This window comes from Camellia sinensis, chromosome 1 (assembly GCF_055761805.1).
Source record: "Camellia sinensis isolate YWXY chromosome 1, ASM5576180v1, whole genome shotgun sequence".
Classification (NCBI taxonomy): domain Eukaryota; kingdom Viridiplantae; phylum Streptophyta; class Magnoliopsida; order Ericales; family Theaceae; genus Camellia; species Camellia sinensis.
In genome coordinates, this window is record NC_138961.1 from 22541496 (window position 1) to 22555101 (window position 13606).

The 13606-nt window shown below is 34.2% G+C and overlaps 1 pseudogene across 1 annotated transcript; it reads left to right on the forward strand.

Moving 5' to 3' along the window:
- The first annotated feature begins 12094 nt into the window (after positions 1 to 12094).
- Positions 12095 to 13032, forward strand: LOC114285135 (large ribosomal subunit protein uL11 pseudogene; annotated as a pseudogene). The gene is made up of 2 exons (XR_014365869.1): positions 12095 to 12633; positions 12891 to 13032. The product of XR_014365869.1 is annotated as a large ribosomal subunit protein uL11 pseudogene (transcript).
- Positions 13033 to 13606: the final 574 nt, after the last annotated feature.

The window sequence follows — 13606 nt, forward strand, 5'->3', positions numbered from 1 at the left end:
CTTAAATGTAAATAACAGATTTGGATAACAGTAATAGGTGGACACCCCCTCACTTATAGGTTTTCACATTGCACTCTCTTTCTGTGATTAAGAAAAAAGTGTACTAATGAGTCTCTTGTTTGATACCATTCAAAGCGATTAAGGTTGTCAACAATTTCCTCACGGTATACATGCGCCCTTATGATGTAACACACTGCGGGCCCGCAATCAACCCTGAAAATGCAAAGTTGTTATTATTAGATTTTGAAATTTAGGTGTGTATAATAGTTGTGGAAGATGTGTACAAATTGATTTGAGGCTTACGATTCAGATGCTTGCTGAGGACAGACGTCTACTGATATGATTGGTTGCGATGGATTTTGACCAGATAATTTGGTCTACAGTGGTGATGATGCTCCAATATTGTGCACCATTGCCTCGATGTAGTCCCCCTGCCATAGGGGGAACAATGAAATTTCATATTAGGCACAAAACAATATAGTGCATACGTCTAAGTTTAAATATTACACATCATGACAAGTATTATGTGTCAGTTACTTATGACTATTTGTGCTTTGTCAATATATGGGTCATGTATGCCGGGTCTTGGTCATAGTGAGTTATAATGCCTCCATAGATTGTCTTTGATGTCATAGACAACAATCGTCCAGTGGAAGTCGTGATGTATTAGGAAAATGAAGTATCTCTGGCCTTGATAGTCATTGATATGTACATCAATCAGTTTATTTTTCATGTGGGAGGGGGGTCCTCTTGTATGACTTTCTGCATACAATGGGCATACAATGATGTACCAAGTATTTATATCCATGTTCACTGTGAATGATGTGAATGTTCACATCTGTTAATTTGTTAAGCAGTTCTATAATGTATTACAGATGTGAAAGTTCACACCTGTTAACTTCTCAATCAGTCATATAATGTTATTGTTGACATTCTTGTCTATCTAGCATTTAAGTCAATAATATAAGCATATAATTTTCAGATGAACATTCATATCTATTCAACATGCAAATCAAATACTGTTTATGTGAACATTCTCATCAACATCAAACATAAACAAACCAATAGTCTAGTTGTTATTAAACATGTGCTTGTAAAGATAAATGCCGAATCCTCCAAAGTTGGGTTGATCAGCTCTTGTAGTTCGAGTAGTATTTTATCATATACATCTATCACCTACACGAACAAAGCGGTGGCAGTACATTATTTCTAGTGTCTCTACAGTGTGTGTGTGTGTGTGTTTTGTACACATTTACGAATGCCATATGTTGTTGTGTATTGATTCTTCCTTGATGTGTATAATGTCATCAAAATACACATTTCTAGACTTTGAGTCCCTCGCCACACAAGCAACCTATGCATTGTGATTACGAAAAATGTGAATGTTAACATTGCACAATTATAAAATGATCTAATCTATTAAGTACATATGTGAAGCTTAACATCATTATAAAAATAAATTCAATCTCAATAGGTATAATTGCTTTCTCATCACCGCCGTTCTTGTGCAAATTTTGGACCATATACTTATTGAGTTTGCTCATGTTGGCCCAAACATTCAGTTTGTTGGTCAATGTTAACTTCTTGTATTTTGTTGGGTGTTTTGTTTGTGGATGTTTGTCTAAATCTTGTACAATGTGGACTATATGGGATTGCTCTTCAGCTTTAGCTTCCTCTTTCCATTTCTTTTGGCGAGGCAAGTTGGGGTATTAAAAGTCATCCAAGCGGTGCTCTCTCCTTACCTTCTTCTTGACGCGCTTTACCCTAGATATTGGGCTGAGAATATCTTTCAGTATTGCAGTGAGATGCTTCTTAAGGCTGTTATGAACCTTTTGTGCTTCAACTTGCGTGATAATATGGACGGACTGATCATCATAAACGTCTTGAAGAATCATTTTTTTAGAGTCTAGGTTGATGACCAATTTTGTCAATCGCTGAATTTCGGTATCCTTCCTCTCCATGCAACATGTCCATATTGGATGGGCCTGATTGGTCGAATAATTTGGCTTCAAGTGCAACGATCACCCTTACTCTTAACTCCCATGATTCTTCCAACTATTTGTATTTTGTTTTCTATTGTCGTACGAGACCCCAAGGTTTTTGGTTTTCTTTTGTAAGTACATCCACGATGTCCGGTTCACTTGGTTGTGCTACGATGATACTTCTTTCAGCATTGGGGTTGTTAAAGCTGGTATTGATGTCATCTTTAACATCATTTAGGTCAATTGCATCGCTAGACATTCCATCACTGTTGTCAATACCTTCATCGTCTTTGCTTTTATCGTCGTTGTTTTCATCTTGCTTTGGTGGTGGACCCAACAAAACCTCATGTGTGGATTCCACATTCAAATTGGTATGATGGTACATTTTTGCTTCTGTTGGGGATGTCATCAGCTCGCCGCCATATACCTGGAGTTGAAAATATTATGTTGGTTACATAGTTCCTTGTCTCAGTATGTGAATGTTCACAACATTTTTTGTTATACTTTTACCTCATTTAAACCAAGCTTCGCCAAAGATATGGACTTTATGTTGGTATGTAAGGCTGTGAGGTCCCACTTCACATTAGCAACATAACACATTCGGTGACTCGTCCTGGTTTTCCCCAGTTGTGGCCCACTAACCCCATCAGGGTTGCATGAATGCTCTCGATCCAGTCATACTCGATCATGTTGTCGAATAAGTCCATGTATGAATAGAATCCCATCTAATTGTTTATCGGACGTGGAAAAAAATAGTTTCACGCATGCATGTATGCAAACTAATCTTGCAACCTCTTCATTGTCTTGTTTTTTTTGTGCCCTTTAATACTTCATTCAGAATTTCACGTATTTTTGCTGCACTTAACCGATTGACATCTTTGTACGTTCAGTGTATGATGTCGGCCGTTGGTTTTGCACCATAAGAGAGGTCCATTGGCTTGGTGCCACAATTCACTCCAAAAATAAGTGATATATCACTTTTAAAAATTTGAATGCTCTTGTCCCCGATGTAAAACCTTCCACTAGATGGCTTGAATATCTGCACTATACGTATAATGACATCATCGTATTTCATGCAATGGTTGAGGTCAATTTCATTATTGATCAAACAATCAAATAATGGCCAAAATGGTTTTTTCCTAAGGCATTTCAATTGATCATTTGTAAATTTTGCAGCCTTTAATAGTTTCACCAATCTAGTGATATTAGACACGTAGTTGACCTTTTTTCACGTTCACTTGTTTGGGAATAGCTGTTTGATTGGATTTGCCTTTGACATGGGATTCCTTTCTCTTTATTTTGCCATCAAATCTACGGGGAAGACCTGTTTGTTCAAATACAAATAAATTTAACATTACTGTTCACAAATGAATAGTGATAATAAGTGTAAATTATTATATGTCATGTGAATAATAGGATGGTGATGATGAAATAGTATGTGAATAGCTGGTGTAAATGTTCACATGAAGAGATGATAGCACATAATAAACCAACATTGACATAAAATGGTGAGAACAGTCACACATTACAACAACAAACCCGCAAGAGCAAAACATGATATAAATGTCTGTGATGGTTATGGTCTTGTGTTGTTAATATTGTCATCGGTTTGGAGTCATTACCAATATGTAACAATCTGATGTAAATATTGACATTAAGTATAATGGAATTCATATTGAACCAAAAGATGTTACAATGTGAATATTAACATTATGTTCAGAATGTAATTATTGACATTTTGTTCAGAATGTTACAATGTGACTATTAACGTTATGTTCAGAATATGAATATTGATATTATGTTCAGAATGTGCATATTAGTGAAACAATAAGATGTTATTATTTAACATGCCTACAATAATTCACATGTAACCAAAATAGGGTTGACAACCATCCAAAGTTTGAATGATGTGACCATGGATGCATTGACCAAAACGATGATATCAATATTCACATGAACACTTTATAACAAAAGATAAAACAATAAAAATCAAATAAATTGTGTGAACATTCACATGGATCATATGTTATGTCATTAGTTTATGTGTCTGAAAAATGAATAAAATTTTAGGAGTTCAAACCATTTGATCATAATCAACAACTCTAACAAGGATAACAATCAAAAAATAGGAAGAAAATAACAGATAAAATACGGAATAATAACATGTTACAACTATTAAACTAACACGATGTATACATGATGTTAATCTTCACATCATTACATTATATATTTTACTGTGAATGTTCACAGCCAAATATATGGTGTGAATATTCAATGTGAGTGTTACAATGTGAATATTAACATTATGTTCAGAATATGAATATTAAAATTATGTTCAAAATGTTACAATGCGAATATTAACATTATGCTCAGAATGTAATTATTGTCATTATGTTCAGAATGTTACAATGTGAATATTAACATTATGTTCAGAATATAATTCTTGACATTATGTTCAGAATGTGCATATTGACATTGATGTTAATCAATAACAAGTGAAACAATATGATGTTATTATTTACAACATGCCTACAAGAATTTACATGTAACCAAAACAGGGTTGGCAACCATCCAAAGTTTGGACTGTAATTATTTCATGACCATCAATAACCAACAACACCAACAAGTCTAACATTAACATAAGGGAGGAGATAAGGAGCGTATTACAAAACAATAACACATGACAATTTAAGGCAAACAAGTCATTACCAATATTTGACAATCTAATGTAAATTTTGACATTACGAATAATGGAATTCACATTGACCCAAAAGAGGATTGACAATCATAATGAATATTGCCATTGATGTTCATAATGTGAATATTGACATTGATGTCACAATGTGAATATTTACATCATATTCCATCAGATTTTTGGATGAAAATTGAGGGTTCTATGGATATCAACAATCAATAATACCAACATTGATAGAGGGAAAAAACCGGAGAGTTCATTATAAAATCACAACCACAAACAACATTAATAACAAATGAATGTAATATTCAACGAAAAAATCAGCATCACCAAGATGGACAAAGAGTGAAAATATAGAGTCTATTACAAAATCAAATCCAAAAACAACAATAATATTAAGGCAATATAAATATATACATCGGTGATTACATTATGTTATCATTGATTGAAAAATAGAGGGTGAAAAGGAATGCAAATTCTGCATTTGTTTTTTAATGTTATTCATATTCAACAAAAAAATCAACATCACCAAGATGGACAAATAGTGAAAATAGGGATTTCATTACAAAATCAAATCCAAAAATAACAATAAAAATAGGGCAATGTAAATATATACATTGGTGATTACATTATATTAATAGAGGATGGAATGATGGTGCTTACTTTTGCTCCTCATTGCGAATGGGTATGGAAATCGATGGACCACACTCAGTCGACTGACAGGAAACAGTATAATAACCCCGATCTACAATTAGCCACTAATCGGTAGTTAAGGATGTTAATGAAGTGAATTAAATAAATTATGGTTTATTATGTGATTTGCATGATATTTGGCTTACTATCTGTTACTTGTAGGAATATATGTTTGGAATTCCACTTTAATATATAAATTGAAAGCCTTATCGGTATCTGAAATCGAAATTGACTACACCGATATGTTGTTTGGAATTTTTAGAACCTTATGGCAAGTTTTATTAAAAATTCTTTCAGAGTGATTAATTGGGTCATGTTTGGTTAGCCTAATGTTCTAATTAATGTATTATAGCATCATAAATACAAATATGAGCCCCTTAAGCCCATTTGAGCTCATCCTTGCCCATTTTGAGTGCAAAAATCTGAGGAATTATTTTAGAGAGAGAGAGAGTGCAATTCTAGAGAGAGAAAGGAAGAGATTAAGGAGAAATTGAAGATTTTGCTTGAGTTCATCAATTTTGTGCAAGAATCTAGCTAATTGAAGACTCTAGGTAAGATTACAACCTCTTGATTGTGCATCTAAGTCATTTAACATGAGATTTCTTCAAGATTATGTGTTTAAGGGTGTGTATTTAGCTTATAAGGAAGATTTGAGTGGCAATTCATGCATGCATGTACATTTTCTTACAAATTGAGCATGATTTCCATGAATCATTTCTTGCATGTTTGAAATTCATCTTCATTTGGGAAAATCATCAAGTTTTAAGTTGTTTTGTGGTATTTGATCATGATTTGGGAAGCTCAAGACCAAGAAAACCCATGCATGTTGTGTTCATGAACATTCATCATGTTTTAAGTTGAAATTGTGAGTTTTTAACAAACCATTGGGCCATGATTTTATGAAATAATCCTAAATTCTTCATGTGTTTACAAGTTTACTATGTTATCTCAAGTTTTGGGACCCAAGAGATGTGTTTTGGATGGTTGAATTCGAGTTTTGAGCTTGGGAGGTCAATCTGGATTTTTCAGAAATTTGACTCACGCTCGAGCGGGGACTTTCACGCTCGAGCGTGAACCCTGAATTCATGCACCACGCTCGAGCGTGGGTCGAGCGCCTATCGAGCGTGAAAACCTTGCATCCAGTACTTTTTAGAGTTTACAGTCCGCTCGAGTGGGGAAAGTCACACTCGAGCGGAGCTTTATTGTTTGCATGTTCGCTCGAGCGGAAAAACTCACGCTCGAGCGTAGACCTCATTTTCAGAAAATTTGACTAAGTGTTTCAATTCATGTTTTGGCATCCTCATTACACCATAGGCATTCCTAAGCCTTACTTAAGCCATAGACTAGAAACACACTAAGAAAATAATGTACTAAGTTCCGAGACTGCAAGTGCGTGTGTTTTAGGCAATGCGATAAGAAAGATTAAGAACCAATGTAATGAAAGCTAAGCCTTATTAGCCACCTGAATGTGTAATGATAAGACATGCTTGTGTTATGTATTTTGTGATTGTAGGTCAAGACTCGAGGATTGATTGACCATTGCTGGAACCACTGTGAGTAACGTTATCGTAAAGATACGTTCATATGAATTATGTTCCAAATGAAGTATGATAAGCTATGATTTCTGAAATGTTATCTGTTTACATGAACTAACATTCCAAGTTTGAAGTCTATTATGGCATCCATAGATAGTCCTAAGTCATGGGGGACGACATGAAAATGCGGGTCCATGACATACAAGTAATTACGAGATCTCGTTAGCCATTTCATTGTGGTGATATGTGTTTAATCGGTATCCGGAACTGATTACTTTAGTTGGAAGACGTTCTGTAATGTGTTCTATGGGATGTACTATTATTATGTTCTGATATGAGAATGACTATGCTCTGATCTGTTTTCCGTTTATGATATGTTCGGATTTCGTTCACTAACCCCTTTACTTTAATGTTATTCACTGGGCTTTAGCTCACTGTTTGTATATATATGTATATAGGTGAGCATTCTGGAGTTCAAGCCCGAAGGCTTTTGTTCGGATTTGTGTGTCTGTTGTCAGCCAACCACTGCGCCTCACGTGGAAGTTCCCGAAGTGTCCTATGTTCGGTCTTTTGGGTCTTGTTTATGTATAAGACTTGATTTGATGTTGTTAGTTGTACTTAAAATACTGTAATGTGTGTGAGTATAACGTATGGTTGACTATCGGATATGTATATAAAGTTTTAATTATTCTGTTTTATATAAGTCAGCACAGCTCATTGGACAATTATATTTGTGTATTCGCTTCCGCTAGCCCCTTAATTTTGTTAATCTATTCAGAGGCTTTCGGTAATCCAAAGATTACTGGCCGGTTATGATGCTAAACCTATAGGGGCGGGTTTGGGTCGTGACAAACACGGAACAACGAACCACCCTCATTCCGATGTAAACCTTCGTAGCAGTGAGATGAAGTGGGAAAGCAGTGGTCGATGACAATGGACGGTAGAGGACAACGATGGTGAGGCGATGTGAATCTAAGGTTACGGTTTGGGAGTTTTTTGGGCCTAACGATGAGATTTTTTTTGAGAAATTACTATTTTATGGAGTGAAGAGATGGAATACGAATGATTTGTTTTCAAAATGGAGTATACGCGGGAGAAGTGGATGGAGGGTACTTTGGTCTTAACTACACTGAATGGACCTAATGGAATAATAAAAAATGATCTGGGTTTTTATGGTATAAAATGGTTAGGAATAGGATTTATGAAAAAAGCTCCCATTTCTTATCGAGTGCTATTATTAGTACCTCATCAATTATTTTAGACCCCCAATTTTTTAGTTTTTTTTTTTTATAATAATAACCTCAAATGAAATTACTAAAAAAGACATTAAAATTTTTGGAACATCTCATCTCACAATTAAGCCCACACATTCACTATATCATGAGTTAGGGTTTATGAGACCACCCACTTCATCACCACCCATCTATATTTCCCAAATCCCACCTTCAAAACTTATCCACCCTCAAAACCTTGAAAACCTTTTCGGCGACAACCATTTGATTACATACACTTCTCCAACAATGATAATGAGTGGAAGTTTTTCCAACAACCACAACTCCATGAGACGAAAGGAGTACAACAATAAAAACTACGAAAAGATTCATAACTTTGATGGTGTTCTTAGCTTAGATGAGTTTGGCCTTGTAAGGGTAAGTTTCTTTAAAAAAATGGAAAAAATAATAAAAACTGTTCGTCATTTTTTCGGGACTGAACTTCCGAACATATGACCAAAATTCGAGAACACAGGTTCGAACATTGTTTATTTGTTCAGGATCAGATAACCGAACATTTCTTATTTGTTCAGGATCAGATAACCAAAGCATCAGCAGAAGCAGACAAACAAAGAAAGTCAGACCACCATTGGGTGGTTGAATGGCCGATTGACTGGGGGTGATATCCTATCCAGTTTTGCTTACATGAAGAGCATACAAGTACAATAAGACAATGGATGAATCACAAAAAATCAACCAGAGAAGCATGAAAGTAGATTGTGTTGTGTGTGTGAAAGAGGAAATAGAAAAAAAAAATTAAACATATTGACAAAACTTGTATTGAAGTAGAAAAAAAATTTCTTAATCACCACAAATTTTTTCCACTGGTTTTGGGAGGTTCTATCGTCATAGGTTTTGTTAGGGTTTTGGAATAGAGGTTTTTTGGGGAGTGAGGAGTGTGGGGGTGTGCATTTGAATGGGTTGAATGTTTTTACAAAGATAATTTTGGTATTATTTAGAGGGAGAAATTTTTTTTAAGAGTTTTAAAATTTATAAGTGAAAGTTCAAAAAAATGAGAGAGTTCAAAATAATTGATATGGTACTACTAACAACACTCTTTCTTATTCTTTTCTCTCTCCCTCTTCTCCCTTCCTTCACTCTTCAAAACCTTAACCCCAGGCATCGATATCCCTTTTTTCATTGGCATCAACCACTTCACTGCAACCATTATTCCCTATCTAAAAATTTTAAAAAAGAAAAAAATACCAACAAGTATTGATTTATATATTTTTGAAATAAAAAATAATTATAAACAGTGGCAAATCATTTTTTAAATGGGTAAATTACATTGATACCCCTTGAGGTTTATGTTTCTTATAGTTTCCCCACTCACCTTTTGAAAATTACATCCCCTCCCTGAGGTTTAAAGTTTCATTACAGATTGCCCCATGAGATTCAAAGTTTCATAACAATTCCTCCCTCACCGTAATGATCATCATATATAAAATTAAATTAACAGGAGGGTCAGTGTAATTTCTCAAATGTAGAGAAAAGAACTGTAATAAATATAAATCTCAGGAGGTGTTAATGTAATTTACCCTTTAAAAATTTGTGTCCTCCTATATTTTTTTTTAGGAAAACCCTTAAGTTTCCTATTTCATTGGCTTTCGCACAGCACTCACATGCCACGTAGGATTATACTTATTTCTTTTTATAAAATTTAAAAATAAAATTTCATTTAGTATATATTTGAAAAAATTATTAAAAAATGATAACAAGAATAATTATTGCCAAACAATTGAACATCTAAAATAGTTGCATTTAACATGAAAGTTTAAAATAAATAAATAAATAATTACATTATTACTCTTTTGTCGCTTTTCCTATTCGCTCATTCTCTTCTTACTTCCCCTTTATTATCCACCCTCTATAAACCTTAATCCGACACCAAACAACTCTTTCCATCATGAGCATCTTTATTCTTAATTTTTCCACTATTATCAACCACTTCCTAATCAGTTTCGTCTCTCCTATCTCGCCTCCATCATTTTCCTTCTTTCCTTCCTCCTCCTTACTTTGAAAAACCTATACCTTCAATATTGACATCCCCTTCTCTTACCCATATCAACCACTCCGACGCAACCATTATTCTCCCAGCCTAAAAATAATGTGTAAATTACACTGACACTCCTAAGATTTAATTTATTACAGTTTCTCTCATCACTTTTTGAAATTACATCTCCCCTTAAAGTTTAAAGTTTCATTATAGATTCTTCCCTCAGCAATTTAATTTTTCTAAACACCAATTTTGCCCTCACTGGGTAAATTACAATGACACCCCTCACATTTTAGAAATTACAATCCCCCTAAGGTTTAAAGTAGCATTATCAATTGCCCCTCAGTTAGTATTAGTTCGAAAAAAAAATCATTGAAAAAAAAAATTTTTGTTAGTAAAATTTTTAATTTTTTGTTTAAAAACCAACATAAACTTATTTTTTAAATTTACGTTTTTTTCTCAAATTTACAAACTGAGACAACTATTTATAAATCAAAAAAATTATCAAATAAGTTTTTATGATAGTTTTTAAAATTTTTGTAAATATAAATTGAAAACTGAAAACGAAATGGTTATCAAATAGGCTTCAGATAGTAAAAATATCGTAAAATTAACAAATAATTAAATAAGTTACCAACGTAAGAAATGACTTATCAAAAGATTCTTAGGCTATGTATGGTTTGATTTTTAGTAATATTTTTAAAAAATTAAAAGTTAATCTGGTTAAGAAATAAAAAATAATTATCATTTTTATATAATTTTTATCTTTCGAGTGGTTAGAAATAATTTTTTATAAATTAAATTAAAACAACCATATGTATGTATATAACACGCCCAAAAGTTAAAATAATAATTATTTTTACCCTTAAATGATAATTATTTTTTATTTTTTATTTCTTAACCAAATTAATTTTTAATTTTTAATTTTTTTTTTCTAAAAATCAAACCATACATCGCCTAAGAATCTTTTGATAAGTTATTTTTTACGTTGGTAACTTATTTAATTATTTGTTAATTTTACGACATGTTTACTATCTGAGGCTTATTTGGTAACTATTTCGTTATCAGTTTTTAATTTATATTTACAAATTTTTTAAAAATTGCCATAAAAACTTATTTGATAATCTTTTTGGTTTATAAATGATTGTCTCAGTTTGTAAATATGAGGAAAACACGTAAATTCAAAGAATGAGCTTACGTTAGTTTTTAAACAAAAATTTAAAAATTTTACTAACAATTTTTTTTTTCAAATAATTTGTTTTTTTTCAATTAATTTTTTTTCCAATGAATTTTTTTTCTCAATGAATTTTTTTTCCAACTAATACTAACCGATGGGACAATTGGTAATGCTACTTTAAACCTTAGGGAGGAGATTGTAATTTCTAAAATGTGAGGGGTGTCAATGTAATTTACCCAATGAGGGCAAAATTGGCATTTAAAATAATTAAATTGCTGAGGGGAATCTATAATGAAACTTTATACCTTAGGGGAGATGTAATTTCCAAAAGGTGAAAGGGAGCTGTAATAAAATAAACCTCAGGGATGTCAGTGTAATTTACCCAAAAATAATTTTAAAAAGTAAAAATAAAAATATACCATCAAGTTTTTTATTTACATATTTTAAAATTAAGGAGAAATTGCATATACCTCTCTCGAGATTTAACTAAATTACAGATACCTTTAAGGTTTCAGAAATTACAGATAATCCTTTGAGGTTTATATTTTCATTACAAATTGTCTGCTGAGCTTTATATTTTCATAACAATTTACCCCTAATTTGTTAGGTAAATAATACCTTCAAAAATATCTGTAATTTCTCAAACTTCAAAAAATTTATAATTTTGTTAAATCTTGTAATTTGTCCTAAAATTAAAAAAGAAAAACTATAAACAGTAGCATTTCGTTAAAAAAAACGCAGTACCTCTGCTGTCCTGCGGCGTACACAACATGCCGCCCAAGTTCGACCCATCCCAAGTCGTCGACGTCTACGTCCGAGTAACCGGCGGCGAAGTCGGAGCGGCCCAAAATCGGCCCACTCGGTCTCTCCCCTAAGAAAATCGGAGAAGGCATAGCCAAAGAGACCGCCAAGGACTGGAAGGGCCTCCGAGTCACCGTCAAACTCACCGTCCAGAACCGCCAGGCCAAGGTCTCCGTCGTGCCCTCCGCGGCGGCGCTCGTCATCAAAGCCCTCAAAGAGCCCGAGCGCGATCGCAAGAAGACCAATAACATCAAACACACTGGCAACATTTCCCTCGACGATGTGATCGAGATTGCGAAGGTTATGAAGCCTAGGTCTATGGCCAAGGATTTGAAAGGGACTGTGAAGGAGATTTTGGGGACTTGTGTTTCTGTTGGATGTACTGTTGATGGTAAAAACCCTAAGGATTTGCAGCAGGAGATCGGCGATGGTGATGTTGAGGTTCCCGAAGATTGAGTTTCGGCATTGAGGTTACATTTTTGGGTACGCTTTTCTTAATCTTAATTAATGTTTTGTTATGGCAGAGTTATGTGATGATTTGGATTTGATATAGGTGTTTGGTAATGCAAGTTTGAAATGAATTTTGTATTTGGATTTGTATGAGCTAGATGATATTTTGTTCTTGCAATTGTTAGTGAGAACACTCATGGATTTTGATTTAATAATCTATATCCTCTTTTGATTTTATGGGTTTGTTGTGTTGACTCTGTGACCAATTTATCACTTTATCTGTACTTCAGGAATTCATGGAATGAAGTTTGTTCTAAAAAAATTGAATCTTATTGAAGTTGAAATTGCTGAGGGAATAGTATGTGTCTGGATATATGTAGTCTTCTACATTTGTAAGAGATTGTATAATGAAAAAATTGAAGTTTACGGTCATCTTCGGGACAAATGAGATTTACCATCCTGTTTTTCTCTTTGATTTTTGTGTTTGATGGTTGAAGGCTTCAAGCGCAGGAGGTTAGCTAGGCTGGGGAGGGGCAGAGTTGGGACAAACTTCAACTAGGGGTGGGGCATGTTAGAATGTATTAAAATATTCCTTATTTTATTTTGATGTATATTCAGTATTCTTATTTGATGCCTTAGGGCACTCCAGTAATTATGGCGACGATTTAATATAAAAGGGGATGAGATACGACTCATACCTCTAATTTTTCTCTTCTCAAAATTGATATGCTATCAGAACCACTCTAAAACCCTAGCAACCACAACCCTACAGCCACCTTCACACCACCACTGCACCACCACCCCAGCCGTAGTCTACATCACATCAGCCGCAGTCTACATCACATCAGCCGCCATCTCCCTAGGCTTTCGCCAGGACCACTCACAGCCTCCTAGGGCCCTGACAGTCCTAAGTTGCGTCCTTCTAGGACGTCGGAAGCCCTAGCCGCAGCCTTCGAAGGCTTCGCCTACACCCTAGGGCTCGTCGGAGCTCCTGATTTTCCTAGCC